Genomic DNA, 11,187 nt, shown 5'->3' with positions numbered 1-11,187 from the left:
TCGCGCGCTCTCTAGTGGCCACAGAGGGCAGCGCTGACAGGACGAGGGGGCGGAGCCCAGGGCGGCGGAAGTTAAGTCACTTCCGGGCTGGGTGTTTGTTTGGACTGGAGAAGGGAGGCGACGGGCGAAGCGCGCGTCGAGCGGGGGAGCGGCGCTGCCTGTGGAGATCCGCGGAGGCCGACCGGATTCGTTGGCTGCCGTCCCCGCTGCCGTGCACTGGGTGAGTGATTCCCTCGGGCGGAGCGGCAAGGAGGGTGCAACGGCTCTGGCGGTCGAGGGACAGTCCCTCAACGACGGCTGAGGGGCTTAGAGGGTCCCTCGGGTTGTTTGGTAAGGAGCCTTGTAGCTCCTTAATTTTTTGCTGCTTTCGGCCGAGTGTGCAGAATGAGCTTTAATTGACTTACTCTCTTTTTTCTCTAAGAAATGGCCGTCGCTTTTTTTTCTCATTGTCATTATTATTTATGATTTGGATCTCGCAGCACTTTATCCGGGTCCTCGGTGGCGCGCGAGGGTTGCTGGGATGGCACTTTCTCGCTCCCTCCTCCCCCCCTTTCCAGTCCCTTCACACACACCCCTCTGGTACTCTTTTCCCCTTCTCCCCCACGGCCGCCTGGCAACAAAGCTCATTGTTTCTCCCCCCGTGTACGCCTGCGCGTCACCACGCGCAGCCCCTACTTGCTGCGCGTGCGCGTTCCGGAGGCTGGGAGAGGGGAGAGAAAGGGGCGGAGGGACTGGCGGGCTGGCGAGCGTCCTAGGGGAGCTTTCTGCAACGGACCACCGGCCTGTATCTCTGATTTCCTTTCTCGCGTTGTTTCGCTTAACGATACTCCTTATTTCTAGTTATATTGCATCCCATGCTCCAGATAGGAGAGCCTTTGTTACTGGAATCCCTAGTCCCCAGGAGGGTTTTGAGCCACATGAACTTTCAGGGCCTGTCCAATTTATGCTTGGATTCTGGTCACTTTACTCTTAATTTCTCTCTGCTAATTTGTGCTTACTCCCCACCATCAACAAAAATATATGGCTTATGATGAAGTTTTTCAAAACATTTGCTGAAGCAGCCAGCAGTAGTCTTTTCTAGTGATTCCTAAAAGGGGTCTTTTCTGCTTCCTTTCGTTGCCTTGTTTTCCCTGCTTTTGCCGCCGCATCATCTCACAGAAACCACAATTTCTGGAAGGAATTTGGCACCCAATTTGCCATGGGAGAAGGTGACAGCTGACAGCTTTTGACGCTTACTTTGACAAAGGACAGCTCTCATTTTGCTTGTGCTGGCTTGTTTTTTGTTTTTTAATGTATTTTTATTGATTTCAGAGAGGAAGGAAGAGGGAGAGAGAAACATCAATGATGAGAGCGAGTCATTGATTGGCTGCCTCCTGCACGACCCTGCTGGGGATCGAGCCCCACAACCGGGTCACGTGCCCTTGACCTGAATGGAACCTGGGACCCTTCAGTCCGCAGGCCTATGCTCCATCCATTGAGCCAAACCGGGTAGGGCTGGCTAGTTTTGTTTTGTACCTTTGTGGCATGATTTTTCATAAATTGCATTTGAGCATTTAATCAGGTGTTAAGTTTGCATTTTTATTAAATAGCCTTTGAATTTTCATACCCTGCAGGTTAGGTCCCCAAATAAGAAAAGGTTCTCCATAAGGATTTTAAATTGTATTTTCATGTTGACTGTTTGTGCTTCTGTTCCCAGTTTAAAAAAGAAGATATTCCACAAGTTAGCCTGTTCATGCTACTTGTTAACTGCAAAGTTAAAACAAAAACTTTCCCCCCTCAAATACGTCTATGAAAAATGAAAATAGGTAACTTGACAAATTATAGCAGATTTATATTTTTTAAGGGATGAGAATTAGATGATGGAGGCTCAATGTAATGGTTAAAACGCTTGGAAGCTTGGCAATTTTTATTATAGTATGTTGCATTTTTTTTTTTTAAATATTCTTTGCTTAAGGCCTTTCTTTTTTTTTTTAAATATATTTTATTGATTTTACACAGAGAGGAATTGAGAGGGACAGAGAGTTAGAAACGTCGATGAGAGAGAAACATCCACCAGCTGCCTCTTGCACACCCCCCACTGGGGATGTGCCCGCAACCAAGGTACATGCCCTTGACCGGAATCGAACCCGGGACCTTTCAGTCCGCAGGCCGACGCTCTATCCACTGAGCCAAACCGGTCCCGGCAGTATGTTGCATTTTGTTCCTTAAGAGTTCGAATTGAGGTAGGTAACCTCTACCCTATTTGGGACAGAATAAGTTTATAGTAAATCCCCCCCTTCCCCCCAACCGGTTTGGCTCAGTGGATAGAGCGTTGGCCTGCTGACTGAAGGGTCCCAGGTTCGATTCCAGTCATGGGCATGTACCTTGGTTGCGAAAACATCCTCAGTAGGTGTGCAAGAGGCAACTGATCAATGTTTCTCTCCCATCGATGTTTCTAACTCTCTATCCCTCTCCCTTTCTCTCTGTAAAAATCAATAAAAAAATATATTTTTTTAAAAGAAATTTCTCCCCCAATAAGTATTCTGCATCTAATTCAGACTTACATCTTTATGACTCCAGAGAGTGATGCTCTAGTTTTAATTAAAAATATATAAACATTTATAAAAAGTCTGAATATTGTGGGAAATGAAAGAAGATGGAAAACAAGGCCATGATTTCTTTTTGTGCTTTTGCATATTCTTATAATTTACAAACTATTTTCACATTTATAATCATAACAACCTTGCCAAAACCTGTTTGGCTCAGTGGATAGAGCGTCGGGATAGACTGAAGGGTCCCAGGTTCGATTCTGGTCAAGGGCATGTACCTTGGTTGCAGGCACATCCCCAGTGCGGGATGTGCAGGAGGCAGCTGATTGATGATTTTCTCTCATTGATGTTTCTATCTCTCTATCCCTCTCTCTTCCTCTCTGTAAAAAATCAATAAAGTATATATTTTTTTAAAATTATAACAACCTTGAAATAAGCAGAGCAAGTTTTATCTTGCCCATTTTGAAATCAAGGATAAAAGCTTGACAGGTTATTTTTATTAGGCACATGCTTCTACAGCATTTAGAAATGCCAGGTGTTATTCTAAGGCTTTTAGAAGTATTTAATCTTTGCTGTCTCTAAAGGTAAGTACTACTTACCAAGGATAACAAATGAGAGATGTGATGTAACTTGCCCAATGTTCCACAGCTACTAAGAGCCAGAATTTAAAATCCAAGTAGTCCAGAGATTATGTGCTCTTAACCATTATACTTTGCTGCCTGTGATTTTAGTGACCTACCCAGGATCCTGTGGGTGCTTAGTGGCATATCTGGGATTCGAACCCAGTCCAAGATTAAAGTTGTCCCAAGTTATTGCATCTGTGATCTGGACCACCCTGTTCACAGGTGACTTAATAGTTTGCATTTGATGTACTCCAAGGTTCAATTCCAGTAATTCAATCTTTTTTTCCTCTTAATTTTCTCATTATTTAGATCAGTGCTGCCCAGTGAGATAGCTATTAAGCAGCCTTATCTATTGAGTGCTTGAAATATGGCCAGTGCAACTGAAGAAATAAATTTAATTGTATTGAATTACAATTCATTTAAATTTAAATAGTCAAACATAGCCAGTGGTTACCACATTGGATGGTGGTATTTAAAAGTTTGAATGGCCTCTGACAATTCTCATGGAAGAGGGTGTGGGGGATGCAAGAAGAGGTTGGACAAAAATCATACACATATGGACAGTGGGGCGGGTAAGGGCAGGGGTACGGGTGGGAACTGGGTGGAGGGGAGCTATGGGTCAGGGGAGAGAACAACTGTAATAATCTGAACAATAAAGATTTATTTTTAAAAAAGAAACCATGTGTTCCTTAGCTGTCATTTAATATGTAGTAATCCCTTGTGACTAATTTTTTTCACTTATTGTTCCTGATATAAAGTATCAAGTATTTAATTTTTTAAAATTTATCTTTATTGTTGAAAGTATTACATATGTCCCTATTTTTACTCCATTGACCCCTTCTAGCCCACACCCACACACACCCCACCCCAGGCCTTCACCAACATTCACCCATACTATTGTCTATCAATGTAAGTATTCCATTTATTTTAATGTTGAGTAATATTACATTGTATGGACATACCACATTGTATTTACCAATTTATTAGCTTAGTCCCTTTAGCTTGTATTTACTTTATGGCTATTAAAAATAGTACTGCTGTTATCCTAGCTGGTATGGCTCAGTTGGTTTAGCATCATTCTTTGTATAAAATGGTTGCCAGTTGAATTCCCAGTCAGGGCATATGCCCTGGTTGTGGGCTGGATCCTTGGTCGGGCTGCACATGGGAGGCAGCCGATCAATATTTCCCCCTCTCCCTCCTTCTCTCTAAAATCAATAATATATATTAGAATATGTACTGCTGCTATATATTTGTTATAAGTTTTGTATTAAGTATTTTCTAGCCAATCTAGTGTAAAGTGGTATCTAATTGTGGTTTTGATTGCATTTCCCTGATAGTTAATAATTTCCAGTATCTCTTCATGTGTTTATTGGCCATTTATATGTCCTTTTGAGTACTGTCTATACAATCATTTGCCCATTTTTAAATTTTTTTTATTGAGTTGCGATCGTTTTTTATATGTTTTAGATACAAATCTCTAATCAGATATGATTTGCTTCTCAGCTTCATTTATAATTTATCAGAGATTCTCTACATCTGTAAACCGTAAAAACACATAGAACCTTTCTTTTACATATATGAATTTAGTACAGTAAAAATCTCGATATAACTGACTAAATTGGGGGGGGGGGTGCCTGTTAAATCCTAAAGTCCATTATATCTATAATGAAGTAGGTTTTTTGAATGCATATGTTAAAAAATTGCCTATTTATTTAGTTTACCTGTTTTTGCTTACCTAGACATGTTTGTGTAAATAAAAGTGTTATGAAGAGTTTAATTTTAGCCGAAGCCGGTTTGGCTCAATGGATAGAGCGTCGGCTTGGGAACTGAAAGGTCCCGGGTTCGATTTCGGTCAAGGGCATGTGCCTTGGTTGTGGGCATATCCCCGGTGGGGGGTGTGCAGGAGGCAGCTGATCGATGATTCTCTCTCATTGATGTTCCCAACTCTCTATCTCTCTCCCTTCCTCTCCGTACAAAGTCAATGAACTATATTAAAAAAAAAAAAAGTTTCACAGAAGTTTCCTATATGTATTGCTGTAATTTTAAATTTATACTGTTAGGTTTATTAAACATGTGCATTCACCAGTCTTGTTAAAGATGCACTAGTTTTAAGCATTTGAAATTTTACAAATTTATATTTTTTTTCACATCAATTGTTAGTTTTGGCTTAACTAAACTTTCGTTAAAATTCTCTTTTTAAAAATGTGTTGGGCTGAGACCGGTTTGGCTCAGTGGATAGAGTGTCGTCCTGCAGACTGAAGGGTCCCGGGTTCGATTCCGGTCAAGGGCATGTACGTTGGTTGCAGGCACATCCCCGGTGGGGGGCATGCAGGAGGCAGCTGATCGATGATTCTCTCTCATCGATGTTTCTAACTCTCTATCCCTCTCTCTTCCTCTCTGTGAAAAATCAATAAAATATATTTTTTAAAAAAATGTGTTGGTTTATATCATATGAAGTCCATATAGTTTTAGACTCATTTATCTTCAGGAATCGCCTAATGATCACAAACTATTCCTGAGTATAAGGGATGAAATTTTTTTCTAGTATATGTTTGAAAGCTATTTTCTGCAGGGGTCTAGCATTCTGAGCTTGCATTTCTTTCAATGTAGTTTTAATTTTCATTATTTTTTAAAATATGTTTTCTTGATTTTTTTTTTTACAGAGAGGAAGGGAGAGGGATAGAGAGTCAGAAACATTGATGAGAAACATCTATCAGCTGCCTCCTGCACACCCCCCACTGAGGATGTGCCCGCAACCAAGGCACATGCCCTGGACCAGAATCGAACCCAGGACCCTTCAGTCCACAGGCCAATGCTCTATCCACTGAGCCAAACCAGTCAGGGCTACTTTTCATTATTTTTTAAAAGCAGCTGATTTTTCTTATCGTTTTTTTTTTTTTTTTGGGTTTTTTTTTTAATAATTTTGTTGAATTTTGCTTTTAAGAATTCTCTGATATTCTGCTGTTTGACTAATGTATCAAACTTTGTATCTATCTTATTTTGAGATTCTTGGGCTTCTTAAACATATTGGTTGAAGGCTTCATCAAATCTGGAATAATCAGCCGTAGCCAGTTTTGCTCAGTGGATTGAGTGTTGGCCTGCGGATTGAAGGGTCTGGGGTAGGGGTGTCGAACTCAATCAGAGAAGGGGCCAAAATCTAAAATCCAGCCTAAATCGCGGGCCGAATGGCTTACTGAACAGTCATAAACTGACAATGTCATAAACTGACAGCGTAGTGCAGTGATGACAGCGCCGTGCGGGCCACATTGCAAGGCCTGGCGGGCTGGATTTGGCCCGCGGGCCTTGTGTTTGACACATGTGGCTGGTGTTTGATTCTGGTCAAGAGCACCTACCTCTGTTGCAGGCTCACGTGTCATCCTTCCATCTTCCCCCCACCCCACCCAGTACCCTGAGTTTCAGGTTCCATGCAGACATTAGTTGGAGAGGCAACCAATTGATGTGTGTCTCTCCCCCCCCCCCCCTCCACTCTCTCTAAAAATCAATGGGAAAATAATATCCTCTGGTGCGGATTTGTTTAAAAAATCTGGAATAATCAGATCCTTCCTCTGCTGCATTTGTGATGTTCTTCCCTCTGCGCCTACATTGCTTGAACCCTTTTTTGTATTTTCTATCTTAGTCATTGATGTTTTTTGGATAATCTTTTATCTTCCAGTTCTTTGTATTTTGTTTTGTTTTAACTTTATGTTATGATGTCTATATATCTAGAAGTTTTATTGTCTGTTCCCATTCCACTGTGCACTTTTTTATACTCCGCTGTTCTCTAAAGATATTTTCAAGCTTGACATGTAATAATCATTTGTTTTGTCATCTGTGTTATATAATCCCAATATTTAAAGTTAGGTATGGGTCTGACATTGCCTTGTGTAAGTTGTGCTGCTTCTTGTTCATTGTATCTTTTTTCCTTCTGGAGTTATTTTTAATGATACATTGTTCATTGCCCTGGAAAAATTATTTGTGGAGGTCCTAAGACCTAGAATGAAGATGCCTTCCTCCCAGGACCAGGCAGGGGCACTGGGACACTAACAGTTCAGGACCACTTCACACTCTGTCCATGGCTTGGGATGTTCCTGACCTCCTAGGTCCATGGTTGGCAAATTGCAGCTCGCGAGCCACATGTGGCTCTTTGGCCCCTTGAGTGTGGCTCTTCCACAAAATACCACACCTGGGTGAGTCTATCTTGAAGAAGTGGTGTTAGAAGAAATTTAAGTTTAAAAAATTTGGCTCTCAAAAGAAATTGCAATCATTATTCTGTTGATATTTGGCTCTGTTGGCCAATGAGTTTGCCGACAACTGAGAACTTCTTCCTCCTATCCTCAGGAGAATCATCCATAGGCAGTGTCTGTTTTCCCTTCTACCTTTTCCTCTTAATTTTGGTTACTTTTGGTTTCCCCTACCCTGAGCATATAGCCCTTAAGGGTCCTGGTTTAGAGTGGGGAGGATTTTGTATTCATTTTTCTTTTTCTTTTTTTAATCCTCAACCAAGGATTATTTTTTCCATTGACTTTTAGAGAGAGTGGAAGGAAGAGGGAGAGACAAACAGAAACATTAATGTGAGAGAGATACATCTATTGGTTGCCTCCCACATGCCTCAACCATGGTCAGGAGCCTACAACTGAGGTATGCGCCCTTTACTGGAACTGAATCCAGGACCTTTCAATCTGCACGCTTTATCCACTGAGCCAAACCGGCTAGAGCTATTCATTTTCCACCCTGACTTCTATGCTTCTTGCTCCATGAAGCATCCAACGAGTCAAACCAAAGAACCCTAATGGGCAAAAGCCATCAGCGCAAAGGCAGCTTCCTTGTTTAAAAGTTCCCCTTTGCTTTCTGAATTCCCACTTTATTTTCTTGTCAACACTTAGTGCTTTTAAGGATTTCTTATAAAATATCTACTTTTTAGTAGAAAGACTGGTTCAAATAATCTATTCCACCATTGTTTGTTTGTTTTAAAGTCCTGATTTATTTATATTTTAAGAAGTTAAAACAATTCAAGTAAATAGGTATACTGTCTTCTTGACCAAAGACTTAATATGTTTTTAAAAAATCAATATAGATCAAGTTGCAAAATTTAATAAAATTCCAGTCAGATCATTTACAGGCAAAATGATTCTAAAGTTCATATGAAGAATAAATATGCAAGCTTCTCTAAAACCCCAAAGAATGATGAGGAAAGGAGTTCTGCTTATTAGATATTAAAACTTACTGAAAGGCAACTTTTATTTCAGTTATTGTCATTTTTAGCACCACAATTTCTCTTTGGTTTATTTTTTATTTTCTCTATTGATGTTTTCCTTTTGATGAAACATCATTCTTATGGTTTCCCTTTGTTCTTTAACATATTTCAAATACCTGCGGAAAGTTTTTGTCTAGTAAGTCCAATGTCGGAACTTCCTCAGGGACAGTTTCTTTTCTCTTTTTCCTGTGTATAATCCATATTTTTCTATTTCTTTGCTTCCTATGTTATTTTTATTGAAAACGGGACATTTTGAATATTATAATGTGGCAGCTTTGGAAACCAGATTCTTTCCTCTCCCTAGGGTTGATCTGCTTGTTGTAGTTGTTTGCTTAGTGACTTTTCTAAACTAATTTTGTAAAACTTTGTAATATTTTTTGTGTGTGGCCATTGAAGTCTCTGTTTCATTAGCTTAGTGGTTAGCTGGTTATTTAAAAGAGATTTCCTAAATCCTGTAAACAAACCAAAAAAAACACACAAAACTCTCCTACTCTTTTCAGATGGTTTCTTGTGTATGTTGAGGCACACCTTCAACTCTCAGGCAGTTTACAACTCTTAGCCCCACTTAATGTGCAAAACCTGAAGGTCGTCCAGAGGTGAGATTATAGGGCAGGGGTCTTCAAACTACGGCCCGCAGGCCACATGCGGCCTGCAGAGGAGTCTGATCCGGCCTGCCAGGTTTTTTGGGCAGTGAGCGCAGCCGAGGTGTTACAGTAGGAATTAGTAATTCATATAGTCCGGCCCTCCAGCTCTCTGAGGAACCGTGATCTGGCCCCCACTTTAAAAAGTTTGAGGACCCCTGTTATAGGGTCTTCAAAGTTCTTTTCCTAAAGCATCTCCTTCACCAGTGTCTCCTCCCAGTCTTTTTACTTTGTCTTTTTTTTTTTTTTTTTGTCCCAACTGTTATTTCTTGATTTAGGCAGCATTGGCTACATTTGGCTTTATATGTTGAACATATGCTAATCACTTTATGATTTTACACTTTAAAATTGTAAACCTTATGGTGCTTGAACTATATATTCAATTTTTTAAAATAGCAAACATAAAAAGGAAGCACTATAAAAAGTGGTTCAAGAAGTGTCAAGAGCCAAAACCAGTTTGGCTCAGTGGATAGGGCGTTGACCTGCGGACTGAAAGGTCCCAAGTTCAATTCCGGTCAAGGGCATGTACATTGGTTGCGGGCACATCCCCAGTGTGGGGTCTGCAAGAGGCAGCTGATTGATGATTCTCTCTCATCAATGTTTCTTTCTATCCCTCTCTCTTCCTCTCTGTAAAATATCAATAAATATTTTTTTAAAAAAGTAGGATCAAGAACAGGTCATAGAAGAAAATTAAAAATCTAATACATTACCTTATATTAGAATACCTTGGATTAAATAATTATAAATCTATTAACTTTCTGAAAGTAAATGATCTTTACCCCTCTGGCTGTAGCCAGAAATTGGTCAGCAGTTGTCCTTCCCTTAGTTGTCTAAGGTATAAGATTAGTGCCCAGGCTCCAACTTCATTCTTTTTGCTTCAGTTATGATTTGTTTCCCAAATATTGCATGATAAAGTAATTTCATTTACTTATATTTCATAGACTCTTTCATTGGGATCTATACCAAATCTATAAGTTGTTTGATGACATGCTAACAGGCAAAAAGCTGAGGGAGAGGGCCTTGTTGAATGCAAGAATTGGGCCCTTTTTCCCAAGGATTGTTTATATTTTATTTGTTACTGGTTGGCATTAAACAAGGAGGAAATTGTTCAAGTTCTTTGGGATTCCCAGACTATAAAGTTTGCTGAAACAGATTTTTCATTGTGCTATGCAAACTTGTGCTCATAAAATGTATGGAAAACACTTTTCTAAAACAAAAAATTTTGGGCCCTAGCCAGTTTGGCTCAATGGATACAGCATTGGCCTGATGACCAAAAGATCCAATATTCAATTCTGGTCAAGGCCATGTACCTCGGCTGCAGTCTCCTTCCTGGTCGGGCCATATGCAGGAGGCAACCAATTGATGTGCTTCTTGCACATCGATGTTTCTCTCTGTCTTTCCCTCTCCCACTCCCTAAAAACCAATGGGAAAATATCCTCAGGTGAGTATTAACAAAGAATTAATTAATTAATTAGCTAATTGTTTAAATGTTTTAAAAAATTTGCTTTTGTATTTAGACCTGCTTTAGTCACCTTAAAAGCATAGTTTGTTTGTTTTTGTTTGTTTGTTTTTATAGGTTTCAGAGAGAGGAAGGGAGAAGGAGAGAGAATCATCGATCGGCTGCCTCTTGCATATTCCCTATTGGGGATCAAGCCAGCAACCCAGGCATGTGCCCTGACAAGGAATTGAACCATGATCTCCTGGTTCATAGATCAGTGCCCATCAACTAAGCCACACTGACTGATGGCCTCTGCTTTTCATAATATTTGAGGCAAATCTAAAACTTAATTTGTGTAATATGAACACATAAATGTTCAGTAGCCTATTAGTGGAACAAATCTCCTCAGGTGAGGATTAACCAAAAAAAATTAGTAATTTTCTTTAGAGGAACTGATTCCTTTTTAGTCAAAACTTCCTATCTAATAAAAGAGTAATATGCAAATTGACCATACCTCCACTACACCCACAAGCCACGCCCACCAGCCAATCAGGAGCAGATATGCACATTAACCCAACCAAGATGGCTGCTGCCACAGAGACAGCAGGAGACTTGGGTTTCCCCAGCAATGGAGGAAGCCAAGCTTTCTGCCTGCCCTGGCCTGCCTTGGCCTCTGCTTAAGGCTACAGAGTTTCAATTATAG

The 11,187-nt window shown here is 40.4% G+C and overlaps 1 protein-coding gene across 2 annotated transcripts in view; it reads left to right on the top strand.

Moving 5' to 3' along the window:
* Nucleotides 1–61: 61 nt before the first annotated feature.
* The window catches only part of PAIP2 (poly(A) binding protein interacting protein 2), an 18,886-nt gene continuing 7,760 nt past the window's right edge, over nucleotides 62–11,187 (top strand). The window contains exon 1 of one of the 2 annotated variants that reach the window (XM_084885121.1): nucleotides 62–220. The gene's annotated coding sequence lies outside the window, so the exon portion shown is untranslated. Of the gene's footprint in view, nucleotides 221–3,258; nucleotides 3,374–11,187 lie in introns of those variants that run through there. The other variant, XM_084885122.1, reaches the window with a different exon arrangement.

The sequence above is a fragment of the Pipistrellus hanaki genome (genome assembly GCF_964339955.1).
Source record: "Pipistrellus hanaki genome assembly, chromosome: 5".
Lineage (NCBI taxonomy): Eukaryota > Metazoa > Chordata > Mammalia > Chiroptera > Vespertilionidae > Pipistrellus > Pipistrellus hanaki.
The sequence above is the reverse complement of the archived record's forward strand: the minus strand, read 5'-3'. Positions and strand labels throughout refer to the sequence as shown.